This window comes from Patagioenas fasciata, chromosome 16, assembly GCF_037038585.1.
Source record: "Patagioenas fasciata isolate bPatFas1 chromosome 16, bPatFas1.hap1, whole genome shotgun sequence".
NCBI lineage: Eukaryota > Metazoa > Chordata > Aves > Columbiformes > Columbidae > Patagioenas > Patagioenas fasciata.
The window spans coordinates 96,755-103,631 of NC_092535.1; positions in this window are offsets into that span (position 1 = coordinate 96,755).

Consider the following 6,877-nt stretch of genomic DNA (forward strand, 5'->3'; position numbering starts at 1 on the left):
CAAATTTAGTAAATCTTACTTAAACCCTTCACAGGGGGATAGGTGCAAGCCAAAAACTGAGTTCCAGGAACAAGTGAACTAGGTGTAGTCCAGTGAGTGATTTGGTTTATGGCCAATAATTGTACAGCAGTAGGTCAATCTCTGCCTGAAAATGATCAGTGTAGATGAAGTGAATGGGAAGTCAAGCTACTGATCTACTGCACTTCGGACTGTTGGGCCAGGAAGACATTAAAATCTTAACAAGTGCCCAGAGTCAAATCTGTGCCCCCACTTCCAGCACAGGGTACCTGTGACTTGCCCCAGGGACTCCTCACTGTTACACAAGCAGCTCAAGCTCGGGGGCTATAAACTCCTTTTGTCTTTGTAGTGTGCAAAATCACTTTAGGAGGGCGCTCGCAGCCACCTGGTTCTCCACTGCCAGTCACGTGGTGGCGCAGTATGAGATCGTACTGGACATACAATGAGATGAGCTACGGACAGGCCGTACGAGTAGCCCACAGTGGAACCCTCTTCTTCTTCTGATGTTCCTCAAGGGTCACAAGAGCCAAAAGCTCTTATCACGGAGACCAAACAATAGAAGTTGAAGCATAGTCTTGGATTTAGAATGTGGATATGCCCTTAATGACTTGCTTTTACATCTCACCTATGCGTGCAAACAACCAGACTACACTAAAGTCACTAGAATTGCAGGAACAGAAAGGAGAGAAGCTTGTAAATTGCACCTCTAGGGGAACTAAAAGGAAGGCAACACCCTGTCACTGCAACACTTCACAGCGCAGGAAGTTATGGTGTCTAATTAAATGTGTTCCTATTGGAAACAGACTCACAAAAGGAATTCTGCAACATTTTTTGTGGAAGTTATACTGATCTCTTTCTAGTACAGAGCAGCAGCGAAGTGCAAAGTGCAATAGGGTTACCCTGAGGATAGGACAGTGCAATACTTGAACAACAGGCTAAATTATCAAGCAGATGAATGAAATAAAAGTATGTTTTCCTCTGAAAGCTGGCAACCAGTGCTACAAGTCTCTGAAGCAAGGGAAAAGGAGGAACAAAATATTTTGAATCATTTTGGACGAGTGGGTAGAACTGAGCTAGGAAAAACACCCATGACAATATGAAGTCATCAGTCACTTAGAAACCATGACTGCTTCGTTCCAAAGGGATTACAAAAGCAGCTGCTAACGCCTGGCTGTGGTGAAGGGGTGGACTGGCGGTGTCAGTTTAGGACGTAGGCAAATCTGAGAGGTTCTGGTGGCTCGGTGAGCACCGCTGTGGACGTGTTACACACGGGTAAAGGAGGTGACTGCAGCCGACACACAAAAACGTTCTGAGATTTAATTACTTACGTGAGTAGCAAGGAAGAAGAAAAGAAACAGTCATAGTCCAGAGGGAGCACCGTGTAACGCCCGAAGCAGTCACTATAAGTACTGAATGCCCGAACTTAAGAACCGGTTGACGCGGTTTGTCACTAGGGTTGTGTGTGAAGATCAGGTAACATCAGAGGCTTGTGGCTCTTATGGTTTCCAAGGAATATGATTTAAGAAAAAGAGAAAAAGACCAACTAAAGCAGCTCTGAAGAGCAACCAAATCCATTTGAGGTGATTCCCAGAACAACTTTTGACAGCCTGAACATCCCAGAAACTTCCAAGAGGAGGAAGGACCTTTGAATTACAATGTAAGTGGAGATATACCATACCAGACACACTGCTGCCAAGCGTGAAAAGTTCTAGTGTTTCTCTTTCAGGACAGGGCTAGCAGGAATGTCATGTAAGTACTATTTTAGTCTTTGTGCTATCAAAACAAAGTTTCTAAAAAAGGTGCAAGAAGTGTTTTGGTTTTTTTTGGTAAAATCATGGAACAGTTTGGGTTGGAAGGGACCTTTAAAAGCCACCCAGTCCAGCCCCTGCCATGGGCAGGGACATCTCCACCAGACCAGGCTGCTCAGAGCCCCATCCAGCCTGGCCTGGGATGTCTCCAGGGATGGGGCATCTACCTTAGAAACAGCTGTTGGAGTGCAATTTCTCCTTTTTTAGTTTTTTTTTTTCTCTGTAACTTAAAATTCAGACTAGTTTTTTTTAAGTCTCTACTGAGTGTTAAAACATGATCAGTGGTGCACTGGCTTGGAGTTTGCCCTGATAAAAACTACTCATGGTTAACAGTTTGGTTGGGTTTTTTTTTTAATAAAACTTTTGCTGAAATAGGAGTATGGAGCTGCTAACATAACAGGTAAAGGGATACTTGCTTCTGGCGGGAGTTTATAACTTCACATAAGTCGGGGGCATTGGAGATAAAACCAACTCACAGTTGTTAAACAAAACCAGAAGTGACATCAACTAATCTGGAAGTTAAGCAATCAGGAAATGCTCCTTTTTCCTTCATAAGGCTTTTACATCCTGCCACACTCCCCACTTCCTCATAGTTAAAGATAAGTTATTCATGGCACACCTATTTTCCTTTGTAGGAAGTTCTTGTTCTCTTGGGATTCAAGAGAACCCATTTCCTCTGAGTAAGTGATTTTGGTATCTCCTCCCATAATTACACCAACATTGAGTAGGAACATTGGCATTAGACATACATACATTATAGGAACTAGTTAATTCATTTGACAAGTCTATGGGTATTAATAACAACTGCTAACTACCTCTCCCTTCTTTCAAATTTCAGCTGACAGCACAAAAAGATTGCTGGGTTTTTTCTTTTTGTGATTAATGTGACCTGGACATCCCTGAAGAACAAAGTAGGAGGTGTATACAGTTCTTACAAGCTGAGGGAATGGCAGGTGAGTTCTGCATGTCATTTGCTTCCCTTCAGCAGGCACTTTATTCAGGACTGTTGCCCTGTAGTTATCTGCTCAGATTTCTTATCTGAAGGAAAGTTTATATTGTAGTCTGTTCCTGCACTCCATTTTTGGAGATTTATTGTTGTTATTATTAAGACCTGTTTGAGATGAACTTTTGAGAACAGCAGAAGACAGTTGGAGGGGGGAGAGAGAAAAAGCAAAATTCCCATTACTTCAAAAGGCACCACGCAGAAGTCCACCTAAACCCTTTTTAAAAATTTTTAAAACGCTTTTTCAGAGATGTGTTATGCTTTGTATTAACAAAATTAATGCAATCCATCCTAATGGAGCTGTGAGCATGGAGCCTATAGATGGGAATTCAAAGATGCATTAAAACCCTACCAAAGGAAAACAGTAATGGCAATATCTCTGCGTTTTAAAGTTTAAAATTAAGATGATTATTGAACTGGGAAATGGCAAAGCAGGGTTCTCTCTCATTTAGTGATGAAACAAACACTTTCAAATCAGTTCTTAAAACGCTGCTTTGCAGGGACAGCAGCAGCCTACTGCAGTTCACTGTTGTCCCATATTCATGCTAAAGATTCTCTCTCATCCAGTCCATCAATGCTTGCTTACATTACTTCTTTGTGGTCTTAAACTACAAACAAACAATTTCTTCTTCCTGGAATTTAATTATGGCACCTTTTTGTGTAAGTTATATTTTACTTTTGTTTCTTCTCTGAAGCTTATATGTAAATAATGGTTTAATATGCAGCTGTACTGTTTCGGATCTGACTTAGTATTTTATTGCTATGCTATACAGAAGCTTGTCTGAAGATCCATTCTAGAAGAGTGCATGGTGTCACAGGCCTTCGTCCGCCTTTTCCATCCCACTCTTTGTTGTTGTTGTTTTCTTTCAAATTACCATGGGGTGAAAAAGGGCATCTCTTGCTGCTCCATTTTTTAATTTTTGCAGCCTCAGCACGTTGCAGAAGAAATGCAATTTCCTGAACACAGATTGTGCAAGTAAGCAATATCTGTAAACCTAGATTAGCCTTAAAATATACCACTCTAGAGTTAAGGGAGCTCTTAGCCAGCCAAGTGACTAAACAGCTTATGACCACACATTAGTCAAGGGCCACCAACAAACATCTCAAGAACCAAGAAGAAAAAAACTGCTAATTAGCTCAGGCTGTCTTAGAAAACGGGAATAATTACAGAAGCGTGTTCAGAAAACTCAGGCTATCTCTGCATAGATAATCCTGAGACAAAAACCTTCCCAAAACCTCTTGAAAGATCACCTGAGGTGTAACTTCCAACTGACGGAAACTACACGCTGGAGTAGCAGTGGTACTCACGAGACCAGACACCTTGTTCTCAGATGAAAACTGAGAAAAATTAGGCTGCACCGTTCCAGTTTTAAAATAATGATTTTGCAAAAGAGCCCTCCAGATTTATCAGATGATGCAATGACCAGACAAAAGGAAGCATCCTCAAAGGAGGGTGCTCCTGAATAAGATTCCACAGAATGGAATAGCTCCCTCATGCTGACAAACAGGAACAGATTAAATTTGAGGGCTCGTTACTGCTATAGTAAGTGTCATAGCAGAAGGAAAATAGGATAAATGGCAGATTTGGTCTGTAGATGCAGTTCCATATGGGACCTTACTCATTAAGCTACAAAAGACTGGAATTAATCCATAAACTGTAATATCAGTAAAGAACTACTTACAAAGGAACAGTGGACTAGAGATAAAAGGAAAAGCACTGAGCTGGAGAAAATCCACTAGTGGATTCTTAAGAGTCATTTGAAAAAAACACTCTGATCAAATGGTCCATTACTGACTTTCATACGCTGACATGAAGCAGCATTGTCCACACACAGAGGTGCTGGGATACCACTCAGAAATAGTTGGCTGATCTTAGAGACTAAAGAAAGGATAAGATATAATAATACAGGACCATACGTTTAGGAAGAAACAAGAATAATTTCAGTGGCAAACTTACCAGCTGGAAATCATGAAGAACGTGCCAACACTCATTAATCAAAGAACAAGAAACAAAGGGTAATGGCCCTGAAAAAGGCAAATGCAATCTTAAACTGTGAAAGTGTAAGAGTTACTCAAATTTAAATCTTACTGCCATTGTACATGGTCCAAATGACAAGATCTCATTTAGAATTTTCTTTTAGTTTATCTTTCCTGAGCAAGAATTATGAATTAGAACACGTTCAGTGTAGAGTTACTAGGATAAGTGAACATATGAAAAGCCTCCTGGACAAGACAAAAATTTTAATTTAGCAAGCCAAATGCAAGTTTTTCTCCGGGTGTCGTAGTTCTGCCCCAACCCCACAGCCGGCAACTAAAACCACCTGCGGGCCGCGCCCCGCCGCGCGGGAGAGCGGAATTAAGAAACAAAAGGCAAAAGTTGTCTGTTGGGATCAGAGCAGTTCAACGAAACAGCAGAAAGAGAAAGGAAAAAATGCAAAGCGAGAGATTCACACACAGCCTGCACCGCGCGGGACCGGAGCGCACCCACGTCCGCCCGCCCACTCACCCGAGCAGCGACGAGCCGGCCGTCTGTGCCCAACGGGCGTCCCGGAAAGCACCGAGCGGACCGGAAATAACCGATCGGTGCCGGAGAGAACCAAGAAAGGAAGCGAGCGCGGCCGGAGGGAACCGAGTGCGGTCGGAAAGAACCGAGCGAGCCGAGCCCGGCCGGAGAGAGCCGAGCGCGGCCGGAGGGAACCGAGTGCGGTCGGAAAGAACCGAGCGAGCCGAGCCCGGCCGGAGAGAGCCGAGCGCGGCCGGAGATAACCGAGCCTGGCCGGAGCGAGCCGAACGCGAGCCGAGCGCGGCCGGAGAGAACCGAGCCCGGCCGGAGCGAGCCGAGCGCGGCCGGAGAGAACCGAGCCCGGCCGGAGCGAGCCGAGCGCGGCCGGAGAGAACCGAGCCGGGCCGGAGCGAGCCGAGCCCGGCCGGAGAGAACCGAGCCCGGCCGGAGCGAGCCGAGCGTGGCCGGAGCGAGCCGAGCCGGGCCGGAGCGAGCCGAGCCGGGCCGGAGCGAGCCGAGCCGGGCCGGAGCGAGCCGAGCCCGGCCGAAAAAAAACGAGGCAGGCCGGTGAGCCGAGTGCGGCCGGAATGAGGCGGGGTGTCCCCAGCAAAGCCGACTACTGGGGCCGCACCTCTTTAGCACAGCAGCCCTGAGACACTAGGCTGGGAGCCTTTCCAGTCTTGTTACTCCTCTGCTTAACAAGGCTCCGTTTTGGCTCAGACCGGCAGGGAGACCTCGCTGCCGCCCCGTCCTCCCGGGGAACCGCTGCCCACATCAGGGGGTGAAGCTAAGGGAGGGGGAGGCTTGGGCTTTACTTTTCTCCTCTCAGCCTACAGTGCAAACAGGACGAGGTGACATGCTAAGAATTGTGCTTTATTGTACGTTTTCCACAATCGATAAGGATTTTTGTCGAACATTAGGATTTTTTTTATTTTTTAAACTTGACTGATAGGAGTTCCACATTCAATTGGTTTTGGTGGCTTCAGTTCAAACGCCACAAGTCTCCACCTGCGCCCAGCCCGAGGGCAATCCCCGCGGCAGCACCTGCGGCGGTGAGCACCGCCCTGCCCGCGCTCCCACCCGGTCTGCCAGCAGCACGGGAACAGGGATGTGCGCTGGGGCCCTGCCCTGGCCAGCCTGCCTTGCCAGTTCATCGGTTTACATTGTCAGAGAAATCTCTCCCAGCACAGGGATCCAGTCATACACCTTCCCTAAACCAAGAATCAGACCCTTTATCATTCAATCCATCTATTTCAAATGACTGATCTTTAAATATTTTAGATTCTTACAGGAAATAATATAAATCAGATAAAGTGGTGATTAAAATCACAGTCTATGTGCAATGCTTTCATTGAAAGTACCCAAGCAATGTGATTTTGAAAGATGTTAAGAATCAAAGCCTGTTTTTCAGAAATGTCAATGATATTCCAAGGCAAGTTGTCCACTGACCTGTGACTCACAAGTGAGTCGATCTCACAAACCTGACTGGCCTCATTCACCAGCGGTGAAACACTGGCCACGTCCGAAGTTACATCAGAAATTAAT